We start from the raw sequence: 14,849 nt of genomic DNA, 5'->3' as shown, positions 1-14,849 counted from the left end.
GATAACATAGAGCTTAAAATACCAACACATTGTACAGCTGTACAAAAATATTTTCTTTCCTTCTATACCATTTTTAGAAGCCTTTTTCTATTAATATTATTTTTACTTAAGATTTTTTTTCTTTTCTTTTGTATTTTTCCAAAGTTGGACACGGGGAGGCAGTCAGACAGACTCCTACATGCACTCAACCGGGATCCACCCGGCATGCCCACCAGGGGGCGATGCTCTGCCCATCTTGGGGCGTCACTCTGCTGCAACCAGAGCCATTCTAGCACCTGAGGCAGAGGCCACAGAGCCATCCCCAGCGCTCGGGCCAACTTTGCTCCAGTGGAGCCTTGGCTGCGGGAGGGGAAGACAGAGACAGAGAGGAAGGAGAGGGGGAGGGGTGGAGAAGCAGATGGGCGCTTCTCCTGTGTGCCCTGGCCGGGAATTGAACCTGGGACTCCTGCACACCAGGCCGACACTCTACCACTGAGCCAACCGGCCAGGGCCAAGATTTTTTTCTTACTAAAATCTAGGAGACAGATGCACACATGAGCCTAGGCCGTCAGAGTCAGGGTCACTAACGTTGCTGCCTTCTACTTCCACCTCTTGTGCTGCTGGAAGGTCTGCAGACACTAACATACATGGAGCTGTCACTATGGTAACATGGAGTTGTCACTATGGTAACAGTGCCTTCTTCTGAAAGACCCCCTGAAGGGCCTGCCTGAGCCTCTTCTTGAGGAGGTGTCATTCTTTCCAGAACTATGTTCACGGTAGTTTGCTTGGTTTGTTTATTATTTTTTATCATGCACAGACAAAATAAACAATTACAGAACAAAAATAGGGGGATAATCATAAATATAATGGATATTAAAAAGGAAAGGAATATTATAAGCTAGATCTTAATAAATCTGAAGGCATAGATGAAATCAATAACCCTGACCAGGCGGTGGCACAGTGGATAGAGAGTCAGACTGGGATGCAGGAGTACCCAGGTTCAAAACCTGAGGTCACCAGCTTGAGTGCAGGCTTATCTGGCTTGAATGTGGGCTTACCTGCTTATGAACTCACCAGCTTGAGTGCAGGGTTGCCGGCTTGAGCATGGGATCATAAACATGACCTCATGGTCCCTAGCGTATAGCCCAAGGTTGCTGCCTTAAGTCCAAGGTCGCTGGCTTGAGCAAGGGGTCACTATCTCTGTTGGAGCTCCCTGGTCATGGCACATATGAGAAAGCAGTCAATGAACAACTAAGGTGCTGCAGTGAAGAATTAATGCTTCTCATCTCTCTCCCTTCCTGTCTGTCCCTGTCCATCCCCTCCTCACTAAAAAAATAGAAAAAGCAAATAAAATATTAAAGTAGCATAAAAGAACACTTGAATACATGAATAATCATATATGAAAGAATGAATAATCATTAAAAGAATTGAGATAGTAACTAAACATCTATTTCTTAAAAAAAATCTCAGTCCAAATAGCATTAAGAGTTTTTCCAAAGAACTGATTATCCTCATAGTATACATGTTCTTCTAAAACATAGAAATAGAGTGAAAGGTGCCCATTTGTTTTATGATATAATATAACCTTGATAAACTGATTAAAGGTAGACTAAGAAGAGAAAATTATAAACATGTTCTTCTAAAACATAGAAATAGAGTGAAAGGTGCCCATTTATTTTATGATATAACCTTGATAAACTGATTAAAGGTAGACTAAGAAGAGAACATTATAAACCAGTTTCACTTAAGAACATAGATGAAAAACCTCTAAATATAGTGTTGGCTAATAAATCTAACATTGTATTGAACAAGAATATATCATCACCAGTGTGAGTTCATCCTAGAATGTAGGGATGAGTGAACAGTAGAAGACCTGTGAGTATAATTGAATACACGAATAGACTGAAAGAAAAACCACATGTTCATCCTACTAGGTCCAGAAACATTAAATAAAGCTCAAAATCTATTTATAATTAAAAAAAAAACCTCTCATACATCGCTTAGGAGACTAGAAATAGAAGGACACTTTATTTAATAAAAGCTCACTCCCCAAAACTGACCATTAACCTCATACCTAATAAAGAAACTCAAGATGGTTTTCTTCTGAGCCAAGAATGCTGGCTGTTATCACTACTGTTCCACGTGTTAGTGGAGATTCTGAGCAAAATGCACTGAGATAATACAAAGAAATAAGAGGCCTAGGGATGGAAGGAAATGCACAAGAAAGAATTCTTTTCTCAATAATATGATTATCCACATAGAAAATACAAAGAAGTCAACAGCCAGCTATTGATAGAATATAAGTTTCAGCAAGGCAGAGAGATGCAAAAATTAGTATGCTAATATCAATGTCTTTCTTTTACCCCCCCCCCCAAATCGACTAGAAAATATTTTAGGAAATAAGAGAGCAAAAACTATAAAGATTTAGAAATTAATATAAGAATGCTCAAGATCTTTATAGAGAATAATTAAAAACTGTCTTAAATGACATAATAAGAGATTTAATTTGATCTCAAATTCAAAGCAATTCCAATTTTTTTTTTTTTTTGTATTTTTCTGAAGCTGGAAACAGGGAGAGACAGTCAGACAGACTCCCGCATGCGCCCCACCGAGATCCACCCGGCACGCCCACCAGGGACGACGCTCTGTCCACCAGGGGGCAATGCTCTGCCCCTGGGGGGGGGGTCGCTCTGCGGCGACCAGAGAGCCACTCTAGCGCCTGGGGCAGAGGCCAAGGAGCCATCCCCAGCGCCCGGGCCATCTTTGTTCCAATGGAGCCTTGGCTGCGGGAGGGGAAGAGAGAGACAGAGAGGAAGGAGGGGGGGGGTGGAGAAGCAAATGGGCGCTTCTCCTATGTGCCCTGGCCGGGTATTGAACCCGGGTGCCCCGCACTCCAGGCCGACGCTCTACCGCTGAGCCAACCGGCCAGGGCAGCAATTCCAATTTAAGTAACCTGACAAACTGATTCTAAAACATAAAAAATGAAGGTATATGATTACTAAAATAATTTTCAAAATGAGCAGCTAACTAGGTGAGAAGATTCTCTTGTAATTAAGACACTACTCTGATCAGTAACAAGAACACAGGGAGCACTGCTGAAGGAACAAAGAGAAGGCTTAAGCAGATTAAAGAACTGAGAAATATACCTCTTGTACATGTAGGAACTTGGTAGTTGAAAAAGGTGACACTACATATCAGTAAAGAAATAATAGTCAACGGTTCTGAGAAAAATAGTTCATTTATACAGAAAAAAAGTTTGATTCTTTCCTCAAATCATACTCCAAAATAAACTGCAAATGAACTAAATACAAAGGGGAAAACTATAAAAGAACATTTTTGTGACATTAGTGTAAGAAAAGATTTCTTAAACAAGATCTAAGAAAGTACAGGTGGTGAAGGGAAAAATGGATAGATTTGACATAAAAATGAAAGATGTCTGCTCAATGAAGAAAATGAGAGACGATGCTTCAGAGAATATTTGCAAGTCTAAAATAAAACAAATAAGGAGCTAATAGCTAGAATATATAATGACCTCTCATAAATCAGTAAAAATTGGCAGCCAGTAAGTGACTGTGAAGAATCTATAGTCCGTAGAAAGGAAAACCCAAATGGCTAATTATATGAAGAGGTGTTTAAGCTAATTGCTAATCACAAAAATGTTAAAGTTGAAATGAACAGGAAAATACCAGTTCAGAAACTAAGACATTATCAAGGGCTGTCAAGTATAGGCCGAAGTTGGAACTCTCATGTTGGAACATAAATGGTGCACACATTTTATGACTAATCTCATTGTGCTTGGTAAAAGGAAGTATTGTACCCTAAGATCACTATTTCCAGACGTACACCCCAGAGTAATTTGTACAAGTCCATAAGGAGATAAGTATAAAAATACTGATCATAGAATTATGTACTGTAGGAAGGATTTGGAAGGGACACAGATGTCTATCACTGGAGAGAGAAATCAATTGGTAAATTGTGGCATATTTATGAGATAGGAGAGACAAACAGGAGTGATGAACTAGATTTGAAAATAAAAAGTTTTAAAAGAGAATAAAATTTGTGTCACTTATGAAAATTAAAATAGAAATTAATATTACTTTTCAAAATATTCATATATCTACACACATGAAAAAATAAACTAAAAAAACCCCACGATAGTGTGCCATATGTCAAGGATTATGATTTTCTCAATTCGGAACCCCTGAGGTTAAAAAGACTCAGCTAAGGAAATAGGAGCCCACATAGCTTAAGTGACAGGTCTCAATTCCTGGCCAAGGCAGGTTTCCTGTTACCCAGATCTTACTACTTCCCCAAACTCCTCTTCCCTGGGAAGCTGCAAAGGACATCTTTCAGATGCTAAACTCTGTCCTAGAGTTCCTGTATTCTGTCCCCAGAAGCACAATCCCATTTGTCAGTTGTTTCCTGATTTTTTTTTTTTTTTAACAGAGACAGAGAGAGAGTCAGAGAGAGGGATAGATAGGGACAGACAGACAGGAATGGAGAGAGATGAGAAGCATCAATGATCAGTTTTTCGTTGCGACACCTTAGTTCATTGATTGCTTTCTCATATGTGCCTTGACCGTGGGCCTTCAGCAGATAGAGTAACCCTTTGCTCAAGCAGCGACATTGGGTCCAAGTTGGTGAGCTTTTGCTCAAACCAGATGAGCCCGTGCTCAAGCTGGCGAACTCGGGGTCTCGAACCTGGGTCCTCTACATCCCAGTCTGATGCTCTATCCACTGCGCCTCTGCCTGGTCAGGCTGTTTCCTGATTTTTGATTATGAAAAAGGACCACTATAATTCTGAGATATGATGATCTGTAAATTTAATGATTTTACTTGCTTCATGGATATTCAATCATAGAAGCAAATGGGTACTTTCAGATAAGTCATAATTTCAGGATAAGGCAGACATATTGTTTCCCTGTCAGTTCGAGATTACTCAAAATACAAACCCTTTTTACAGTATTGTTTATATTTGAACTTGTTCCTTGGAGACAAATCCAAACATTTTAAGATTTCCTGATTTTGGTAACATTAAATCCCAAGATATAATGAAAGCTGATAAACTGAAAGTGCTTTGTTTATATATGTGATGACTCGATTCTCCATAAACTTTAGGTTTACCATCTTTTTTTTTACTTTTTAATTAAATTTATCGGAATGACATTGGTTAATAAAATTATATATATATTTCACTTAGCATAATACTGTCCAGGTCTTGCCAGGTGGATCCGGTCGGGCGCATGCGGGAGTCTGTCTGACTGTCTCTCCCCGTTTCCAGCTTCAGAAAAATACAAAAAAAAAAAAAAAAAAATACTGTCCAGGTCTATTCATGCTGTCTCAAAGGGTAAGATTTTCTTCTTCTTCTTCTTTTTTTTTTTTTGTATTTTTCTGAAGCTGGAAACAGGGAGGCATTCAGACAGACTCCCGCATGCGCCCGACCGGGATCCACCCCGCACGCCCACCAGGGGGCGATGCTCTGCCCCTCGGGGGCGTCGCTCTGTTGCGACCAGAGCCACTCTAGTGCCTGAGGCAGAGGCCATAGAGCCATCCCCAGCGACCGGGCCATCTTTGCTCCAATGGAGCCTTGGCTGCGGGAGGGGAAGAGAGAGACAGAGAGGAAGGAGAGGGGGAGGGGTGGAGAAGCAGATGGGTGCCTCTCCTGTGTGCCCTGGCCGGGAATCGAACCCAGGACTTCCGCACGCCAGGCCGACACTCTACCACTGAGCCAACCGGCCAGGGCCTAAGATTTTCTTCTTTAATAAAACCAAGTAGTATCCCATTGTGTAAATGTATCACTGTTTTTTTGTGTGTAAACGTATCACTTGGGCTGCTTCCACATCTTGGCTATTATAAATAATGCTGCAATGAACATAGAGGTGCATATATATATATATATATATATATATTTTGCATATATTTTTTTGAATTAGTGTTTCAGGTTTCTTTGGATATACTCCCATAAGTGCAATTGCTGGGTGATAAGGCAGTTCCACTTCTATTTTTTTGAGGTAATTCCATACTGTTTTCCACAATGGTTGCACAAATCTGCATTCCCACCAGAAATACACGAGGGTTCTCTTTTCTCCACATCCTCGCCAACACTTGTTTTTTGTTGCTTCACACCTTCATTCTGACAGATGTAAGGTGATATTTCATTGTGGTTTTATTTGCATTTCTCTGATAATTAGTGACATTAGGCAACTTTTCATATATCTTTTGGCCTTTTGTATGTACTCTGGAGATGTGTCTATTCAGGTCCTTTGCTCAGGTTTTAATTAGTTTGTTTGGTTCTTTGGGGTTGAGTTCTAGAAGTTCTTTATAAATTTTGATTATTAACCCCTTATCAGACATATCTTTGGCACAGATGTTTTCCCATTCAGTGGGTTGTCTTCTCATTTTGTTGATGGTTTCCTTTGCTGTGCAAAAGCTTTTTAGTTTAATGTAGTCCCATTTGTTTAGTTTTTGTTTTGTTTCCCTTGCCTGAGGAGATGTGTCAGAAAAAATATTGCCATGAGGTGTCCAAGACTTTATTGTCTATGTTTTCTTCCAGGAATTTTATGGTTGTTTTTTTTGTTTGTTTGTTTGTTTTTTGTATTTTTCTGAAGCTGGAAACGGGGAGGCAATCAGACAGACTCCTGCATGCGCCTGACCGGGAACCACCCGGCATGCCCACCAGGGGGCGATGCTCTGTCCATCTTGGGCGTTGCTCTGTTGCAACCAGAGCCATTCTAGCGCCTGAGGCAGAGGCCACAGAGCCATCCTCAGCGCCCAGGCCAACTTTGCTACAATGGAGCCTTGGCTGCAGGAGGGGAAGAGAGAGAGAAAGGAGAGGGGGAGGGGTAGAGAAGCAGACGGGCGCTTCTCCTGTGTGCCCTGGCCGGGAATCAAAGCCGGGACTCCTGCATGCCAGGCCAACGCTCTACCACTGAGCCAACCGGCCAGGGCCAAGTTTTGAGTCTAACATTTAGGTCTTTAACCCATTTTGAGTTTATTCTTGTGTATGGTGTAAAAATGTGGTCTGGTTTCATATTTATGCATGCATTTGTCCAATTTTCCCAACACCATTATTGAATAGGCTCATTATTAGATAAACTATCTTTACCCCATTTTGCCTTCTTTGTCAACTATTAATTGACCATAAAGGCTTGGGTTTATTTTGGGGCTATTCTGTTCCACTGATCTATAGGTCTGTTTTTATGCCAGTCTCATGCTGTTTACTACATAACATTTACATAATTACTATGGCCTTGTAGTACAGTTTGATATCACGTAGTGTGATTCCTCCCATTTATTTTTTTCTTTGTCAAGTTTGCTGTGGCTTTTGGAAGATTTTTGTGGTTCCATATTAATTTTTGGATTGTTTTAGTTCTATGAAATATGCCATTAGTATCTTGATAGTAATTGTGTTGAATCTGTAGATTGCTTTGGTTACTATGGACATTTTTTTTAACATTGTCCTTTATTATTTTTTTTATCTTTTTTTTATTTTTATTTTTTTACAGAGACAGAGAGAGAGTCAGAGAGAGGGATAAATAAGGACAGACAGACAGGAACAAAGAGAGATGAGAAGTATCAATCATCAGTTTTTCATTGCAACACCTTAGTTGTTCATTGATTGCTTTTTCATATGTGCCTTGACCGTGGGGCTACAGCAGACCGAGTAACTCCTTGCTCGAGCCAGCGACCTTGGGTCCAAGCTGGTGATCTTTGCTCAAACCAGATGAGCCCGCGTTCAAGCTGGCGACCTCGGGGTCTCGAACCTGGGTCCTCCACATCCCAGTCCGACACTCTTATCTATTGCACCACCGCCTGTTCAGGCATTATGGACATTTTAATGATAGATGACGACCTTGTCTTATTTCTGATCTTAAGGAAAATACTTTCAGTTTTTGCCCATTGAGTATCATGTGGGCTTATCGTATATGGCCATTATTACATTGAAGTATGTTCCCCCTATTTCCACTTTTCTGAGAGGGTTTATCATAAATGGGTGCTTGATTTTATCAAATGCTTTTTCTGCATCTATTGATATGATCACGTGGTTTTTATCCTTCCACTTTATGTGGTGTATCATGTTTATTAATTTGCAGATATTATAACATCCTTATACCCCTGAAATAAGTCCCACTTGATCATAGTGTATGACCTTTTAAATTTGGATTTGGTTTACTAGTATTTTGTTGAAGATTTTAGCATCTATGTTCATCAGGGATATTAGCTTATAATTTTCTCCCTTTGTAGTGTCTTCATCTGGTTTTGGAATTAGAATAATGCTGACTTCATAAAATGAGCTTGGGAGTCTTCTTCCTGAACTTTTTGGAACAGTTGGAGACGGATAGGCATTGGTTCTTTGAATGTTTGGTAAAATTCAACTGACAAGCCATGCAGCCCAGGAGTTTTGTTTGTTGGAAAGTATTTTATTTTCATTACTGCTTCAATTTCACTAGTTATAATTTGTCTATTCAAATTCTTTGATTATTCCTGATTCAGTTTTGGAAGATTGTATGTTTCTAGAAATTTATCCATTTCATACAGATTGTCCAATTTGTTGGCATATAATTGTTGGTAATTAAAATTTTTTTTCTGTTTATTAATTTTAGAGAGGAAGGAAAAAGAGAGAGAGAGAGAGAGAGAGAGAGGAAGATCACTCGGTTCCTGTATGAGCTCTGACCCGGGATCAAACTGGCAACCTCTGTGCTTCAGTTCTAACCAACTGAACTATCGGGCTGGGGCGGTAATGCTTTCATACAGTCCTGTATTTCTTTGGTGTCAGTTAATACTTCTTTTTCATTTGCTTTTATTTATTTGGGTCCTTTTTTTCATGAGTCTGGTTACAGGTTTGACAGCTTTTGTAGGGATATAAAAAAGTTAGGATGGATGTTATACAATTTCATAGTTAATGGAAATCAAAAAAAAATTAATTAAATGGTTATATACCATTGATAAAAGAAAAAAATGGGTTTTAAAATATTGTATAGTGAGAGATACTTTGTAGAAGGCTGTTGTTTCTTTTTTTATATGTCTGAAGTTAAGTTCTGGTGTTTCAAAATTTCCTGTTATTCCGCCTAACATTTGTAAAATATAAAAAAAGATGGACTAAAAAAAAAACCCCTTCAATTTATAATGAGAACTTAAAAATAGCAACTGTTTAAAGAAGTTTCTCAGTCCAATGGAAAAGCTGGAACATCCCCATCTCTCCAATGATAGTGTTCATTAGTACCTTCAAAGACTTGTATCTTGCTAAGTCCTAGGGCTCTCTGCTCTCAACTTATTTAATCTGTCAGCAGCATTCAGTTGATCACTCAGTTCTAAAATACCTCGCTTCTGTTATACTGTACTACCGTTTATTTTTAAGCTCGTAGCACACTTGTTTCTTTTGCTGGTCCTGCCTTTTTTGCTAAAAATATGCTTTCCCAGTTTTCCCATTTCATTTAGTCATACCACTCACTACCAATTGTTCAGTAAGAGATCTAGATATCATCCTTGTGTACTTAAAATCCTCTATTCCAATTCATAAGCAAATCTTATTGACATATGATAATTCTGTGCACTTCTTTCCAAAGCCTAGTCTAAAAGCCTCTATCATCTTCCATACAAACCTCTGTAAAAGGCGCCTACTGGTCTTCCTGGTCACACTATTGCTTCATATTATACAGTTTCTCCACACAGTATTCACAACTGTCTTTTAAAATGGCATACCATACTTTATTTTTTCATTTTTCTGAAGTTGGAAACGGGGAGGCAGTCAGACAGACTCCCGCATGTGCCCGACCGGGATCCACCCGGCATGCCCACCAGGGGGCGATGCTCTGCCCATCTGGGTTGCAACCAGAGCCATTCTAGCGCCTGAGGCAGAGGCCATGGAGCCATCCTCAGCGCCAGGGCCAACTTTACTCCAATAGAGCCTTGGCTGCAGGAGGGGAAGAGACAGAGAGGAAAGAGAGGGGGAGGGGTGAAGCAGATGGGTGCCTCTCCTGTGTGCCCTGGCCGGGAATCGAACCCGGGACTCCTGCACGCCAGGCTGACGCTCTACCACTGGGCCAAACGGCCAGGGTGCATACCATACTTTAAACTTCTAATGGCTTCCCATTGTATTTAGAATAAAAATATCAACTCATCTCAAACTATAAACTATCCATTATCTGGTCCCTAGGCTAATGCTGTCAATATATCACCTATCACTGCTGGCTGAAGGTAGCTGAAATACGAAGAATTAATCTGCCTCACTCCTCTGCTCCTATTTGCACAATTTGGAATGCTGGAGGATTTGCAATGTGCAAAGTAACAGTTTTATAAATTCTCATTGGAACCCTGGCCACAAAGGCTATTAGTTGAAAGATATTTTGACTTTCAAAAGTTTGCTTGCATTATCATCCTTTCAGATTAGGGTTGGCCCATTTCACTAGATTGAAGGTTACACCTGAGAACATTACTTTTGTATATACATAATAAAATCATGAATGGTTTGATATAGCAGCCCTTAAAGTGTTCATTTTAAGGCACCATAACAGAATTTGGAACAGTACGTTTCTGCCTCCATTTCTTTCCTTGGCTTAATTTCCTGCTTAGAAATGTTCTATCCTGAAGGAGTAACTCCTGCGACATTTATTTGCAATATGAATTGCTCCAGAAACAGAGCTTGGGAGAGGCCAACCTCTACGAATGCTTCAAAGCAGAACAAGAAGATAATCTTAAAAGGGAAAAATATTTATATCCTGACTTTCAACCCAAATGAAAAATATTTCCCGTTTTCTGAGAAACACTTTAAAAACATTCAAAAACTATTTTACTTCAGTACATGTTATTGAATTACTTGATCAAATATATAAAGTGCAGTGTTTGAAGCCACTGTGCCGGCCTTGTGCTAACTGAAACTAGTATTTACACAGTAAATATTTAAGAGGTAGATTATGTAATTTTTATTACTGATAAAGAATATGTACTTCCAGTAAAAAAATCCTTAAGTACTTAAGTCTTAAAACCTCTTGTGACCTATCCTGTACCTACCAGTCAATTCTCAATTAGTAACTTTTCAATTTCAGCTAGATATCCTGTCATGGTCCTAGTCATCTTGCCTTTTACCACCTACTGTAAAATCAAGGAATCTGTCATATTTAATACTAGAAAGCTAGTATTTCTCTTGAGAAATCAAGGAAATTGAGATAACTCATAATGCTATGTTGCAGAATAAAACAATTTTGTATTTCCCATTGTTCCATTTCTTGGTTGACATACAAATAATGAAAACTTTTTAAACAAAAATTAGATATTCAACACAGCATTAATATGCTACTGTAACAGACACTAAGCACATAAAAACTTTTGACTTCATGATTAAAACTTCAAGATTACCTTTTTAAATCTATAAACCCACATAAGATGAATAATGTCCAATACAATAAGCAACCTCAACTAAAAATACTCTATTTCAGAATTTAAAGAAATTCAACCTAATTCCTTGATTATGTAATTTTTCACATCGTCTTCCATGTGAAACCTAGTCATAACACTTAAATCATAACTTAGAACATAACTGCAAACTCTTTTCATGGCCTATGCCTGAGTCAGAAATAAGTGATATTAAATAACGAAAACTGGAAAAAGTTATTGTGGTGAACTGGGTAGTTCTTTGTCATTTAAAAATTTTTCATTTACAGTTTACTTTCAATATTATTTTGTATTAGTTTCAGGTGTTGGATAGTAAATCTTGTCCTCACACAGTTTATGTGCACACACACACACAACTGGGCAGTCATTATCGCACAAATCCTGACCAAGATTTACTATCCTGCCCATTAGGAAACAAATTTGGTCGCCAATAGTAAGATAAATATTTAAGAAATAATTTGTCTATCACAAGTTTTAAGGTAGAGTTGGCATTTACCTTTAATACCATAGATTTGATGGTAGATTAATTATTCCAGCAGGTTTTTAAATCTTCCAAATGGCATTACTATTCTAACTTGCCTTGAAATTCCAAAAGCTAAACCTTTCCAGATCTTACCTAGTTATTTAAAGAGAAGTATACAAAATTTTTGAACTAGTTAATCCATGCAATTGAGGGTACACATTAGCTAGAAGATACACAGCAAAATTTAATAATCTTGAGTTAAATACAGCCTCTGATATGTTGACATTAAAGAAGTTCTTACAAATTATTCGTACTTATAACTTTATCAAAACAAAAATAGGATGCTGCCAGGGCAGGGAAGTAGGAACAGGAATGCCTAATGAAAAAGCAATAGAAACTATAAAAACCTCCAAAAACAGAGAAAAACTTGATTTTGGTCACACCAAGTCCTTGAGCGTCTAAGTCCGAGATCGGACATAATCTCTTGTTCTAGGTACCTGTATTCTTTAACACTCTGAAACAAAATAGTTGAAGGCCATATTATATTAGATGTAAGGTCAAAAAACTAATAAAAAGGTAGACAAAATAAATCTGGTCAAACTCAAAGTACTTTACTATGATAATGACTACTAGCTGTAATTTGTAGAATATCTGGGTCAGATACCAAAAATAAAAAAAAGAAAAAAGTCAATTCCTTATAATGTTGTATGTCAATTTTATCTCCAGAAAAATTAAAAAAGCCAATTCCTTTATTTTTGTTAAATATCTCAGCTCAAAATGTTTGTCTTCCTCAGGATGTTATAAATCCCATAGAAAGAATAAAACTATCTTGACTCAAGTTTTGTATGCTCAAGTTTCACTTTAAAGACCTAAATCAAATAAAAACTTTTCAGGATTATTTAAAATAGTACTAAAATCATACTGTTTTTAAAAAGCAGCATTGGTAAGTAAATGTTATAGAGCATCTCAGAGTCCTTTAAAAAGGTAAGAAGGAATCTATTAGGTAAATACCTTTTTATCCTATGGACTAAACAGACTAAATTGTTTCAACATAAAATGCTTCATATGCTGATTAGACCCCTCAACCTCATCTCTAACCCAAAAGTGTACTTGCCTGTTTTTATTGAAGACTTACAAAGACTACTGATTAACAAAAGAAAAAATGTCTTTAGAAGTTTTTAGGGATATTTTAAATACCAAGAATAGCTGTTTTTCAGTTTGTAACAAACTGATGTCTTATAATAACACAAAATACTAGACTGCCCACAGGGCAGCCCATTTTAAACAGGCTTCACTAAAACTATTACCCCTGGTGTAAAATCAGAATCTCAGTACTGCTGAAAGACACTATCAACATTTAGTTAGAAGGGACACATGTAATGAAAGCAATCCTTATTACATACATAGTCATCTCATCTCAAAAAAAAAAATGTTATGCTACATTAAGATATGGAGAAAAAATATTTAATCAATAATTTAAAAATAATATAAGAGCTAGAATGAGTAATGGAAGTCCAACTTTGTTGCTGATAGTACCTATGTGTGGCAGCAAAAGTTTGCTATGGAGGAAGTTTATCCAGGTTTAGGGGTAAAGAGAAAAAGGAGATAAACACATTACAGTTGGATGTAAACCACTTGTTACCAGTCTTCACAGAAGAGGGAAAAACTTAAATCAGCAATTTGCTAAGAATTTGCCAATTTTAACTTCTCTTCAATTTAGTTCTATTTGATAAGCAGTTATACGATTTCAACTCTACAAGATTTGATGCACAAGACCACAGAAAATATTTAAAGGGAAAAATTACAAACTGTTAAGTTAGACTGTGAGGGTATACCAAAAACCTGTGTTCTACAACAAATGTGGCAAATTACTTTAAAAAAAAAAAAGATCAGACCTCTATCGAGGGAGCATTAAACAAAGCCTACGTGATACACAAAACTACATTAAAGATTATGATGTGACTATATAACTTTAGATATTGTTATACATTCAGCCCAGTCTCCTAAAGAGTAAGAAATGTATGCTTCCCTCCAGCATGGGAGAGCGCACTACTTGAACGCAGCACAGGTACCACAGGGGAACTGGGCATTGTTTTAAGAGTTAGAAAGTAAGGGCTCAATCATATCATTCAAATCTTTTGATTCTAATTCCATCAACTCAGAGTTAAGCAGGTCCTTTTTTTTCTTCCTTCCAGTTATCACATACATGTTTGAATACAGGCGCAGAAACTTGTCCTTTTCATTTGGGTAACAAAGGTCTCTAAATTATACTGAAAAATAAATCCTAGTTATTATCACTCCTGTAAAAGATTTAGCACACTTTTCACAAATTATTTATGTAAAAGAGAAGAAAATACACATAATTTTATATCTTAAACTTTTTATTCCCTACCAGACATTTTTTTGTTTTGTTTTCTACAATTTCCAACTTGCACCTGTATTTAATACTGCTTTAATCTGCTGAAGAAATAAACTGATTGCTTTCCTAAATCTAAGGATTATATAGTTTTAGTATAAATATATATCACATATTTTTGTAAAATTTTGACAAAACCAAATAAGCATGCCTTGTTTTAAGTCCATGCTCCTTCCACTGTTTATAAAATCTGGTGACTTATTGATCAAAAATTCCTGGTTGTCATTCTTCAGTTACAACAGTCTTCCTTCTGAACTGCCACTCCTTTTTACATAATAACAAGCAATAGAAAACCCAAAGAAATTATCTTCATCTTAGTTCTTCCTTTTGACACTATAAAATAATGTGAACTTTTTTTTAAAGGAAACAAATACATCCAAACTCAATACATTCAAATGAGCTGCGTCTCCTTTAAGGTAGTCACCTTGGAAGGCCAGTTCATTCTCTTAACTATATGCTACCCCTGCTTAAAATGACTTTAAAACTCTTTTGAGATTGCCTCCAAAGCCAGTTGCATACGTTCTATGACTACCTCAAAGACTGATTTAACTTTTGGAAACTGTTAAAAGTCATTCAATGCCAAATCATGTTAACTATAAG

The sequence above is a fragment of the Saccopteryx leptura genome, chromosome 6 (genome assembly GCF_036850995.1).
Source record: "Saccopteryx leptura isolate mSacLep1 chromosome 6, mSacLep1_pri_phased_curated, whole genome shotgun sequence".
NCBI lineage: Eukaryota > Metazoa > Chordata > Mammalia > Chiroptera > Emballonuridae > Saccopteryx > Saccopteryx leptura.
This window is presented reverse-complemented; position numbering follows the sequence as displayed.